Genomic DNA, 2,156 nt, shown 5'->3' on the forward strand with positions numbered 1-2,156 from the left:
GGGGGGGGGGTAAGGTGTGTTCGCGTGAAGTAGCAGTTGTTGTTGAGGAGTGTGTTGCAGTGACGTAGTGACGTGTCACTTTAATGAAGGCATTTTTTCAGGGATATATTATCTGCTCTTGATACTACCTTCCGATTATTCTGTGGTGGATACGTTTACGGACAGATTTTTCAGCAGCATTCTTTTGAATTCGACAAAGATTTTAGATGATGCTTATGTTTGTCGACGACACAATATAATTCATGCTTATTTGATGGCTAATTCACGCTTCGGTTAATATCTCTTTCTCATTAGCTCAACATATTATTCTTATTTCATTGTGTACAGTATCCAAAACATGAATGCCTGTGCCTATTCTTAATCAAAGTTGTATGAACTGAAAGGTTGTTACCGTCTATAAGTAGACAAACACGTGTTTGAAACCGTGAGTTTTGTTAAACGTTCTACTCTATTATGTGCACCTGGGTTGTGAAGTCCAGTGAGGCACCATCACTTAAAGACAAGAGGGCAGTTCAAAAGCACAAATTATATAAAGTTGGTGGACCGAGCATAGGCCTCTTTTAATATTTCCACATCAGTTTAAGGGGCAGTAGAGTCCAGAAAGCTCATTAAAGATTTGATCATTGAACTGTTCTTAAGTGTAAGGTTTAATATTGTGTCAGGAGTGGAAATCTAAACCTTTATTATTAGAACTGTCTTCAGTGTCCTTTTTATTCGAATGGCAATAAATCAAAATCCAGCCTTCAGACGGAAAATCGTGTGAATTTAAGAAAGTTATAAAGACAAGTAGAAAGCTGCTCCTGGAAGCCCTAGCGTAGCCTGTATCTCCTACTGTTTTCCAGCTTTACTTTTATCGCAAAAATACTGCTGAAATGGTTAACACAACTATGTTGACTCAATGTAAGCCAAGAACCAATTCCACTTGATGGAAATGTCGTACAGTACGCGAATAAAATGTTCATAACAGGACTATGAAAAGAACATTGCAAGTACTTAGTTGCACGACACCAGGGTGCAAAATAGTCTGAGTTAAAATATTTTTGTTTTATTATGAATGCACACATATGTATACGAGGCTTATGAATAAACGTTAATTTTGTCTGTACCGAGTTCACAACTCCTGTTAAGTCTCTACATTGGTGACCTCGACGCTGAACACGACATAATTTGTCAAAGATGGACCAGTTTGACAATAACAGAATCCACCCGTTTAACAACAGTAATAGCAATTAATTATACTATAATTAATAGCCCCACGGATAGTGCAGACGTCCAGGTTGTAGGTAGAATGCGTCATTACCTACCAGCCTACCCGGTATGAGAGGAACACAACGTCCCAGCACATAATTATGCCGAGCTATTCGATGAAAGTTTAAGTCGCATGAGGCTGACCTGCACAAAGACAAGAACGAATCGATTTTTGCCTGTTCACGAATTCTCAAGCTGCACAAACCCAGACTAAATTGAAACAAATCGCCATTTCGCGTGAGCAGATTCAAGAAGCATACACGTTTTCCCCCTTTTTTAAGAAATAAGAAACTTCAAAGAACTATAAGCACGTGGTACTAAATTGTTTCAATATGAAAACATGGATTATATCCCTTTTTGGCCGTTCGAGACCAAAGACTAATGAGTGCTTTCTGAAAAAAAAAGAAACGCAAAACAAAACATTGTGTTTCAAATCCTTCCAAAAGAGGAAATGTACATGAATATGATCGTGTTTGTTTATCGTATCTACAGTGTTTTCGAAAGCCGATCTAGCAATCTCTGGAAGGTATAATTATTGTTCCGATAGGATCTTTACATCTGAATAGAGTTATAATATTGGTAATCTATAAGAACACTTTTATTACAAACATACTATTTAAATACATGAACACTTAATATTATGCATAATTCATCAATCTTAGAAACGGTCACATAATATCATAACCATACCATCACAGACAATCATATTATGTACGCTATCGGTGGCATCCACTGCTCGACGTCTGGTATTTTTAGCTCAAGGACTTTCTTTCTGACCACACACTTCGAAACTCTTTTTGAAAATGTAGAATTATGTTTTAAAAATGCGGCTAGCTGTCGAGTGCACCTTCAAAATGATTTTTTTTCCTTTTTTCCTTTCTTTTTTTTCTCTCTCTTTCTCTCTTCTT

The sequence above is a fragment of the Aplysia californica genome, unplaced genomic scaffold, assembly GCF_000002075.1.
Source record: "Aplysia californica isolate F4 #8 unplaced genomic scaffold, AplCal3.0 scaffold00119, whole genome shotgun sequence".
Classification (NCBI taxonomy): Eukaryota; Metazoa; Mollusca; class Gastropoda; order Aplysiida; family Aplysiidae; genus Aplysia; species Aplysia californica.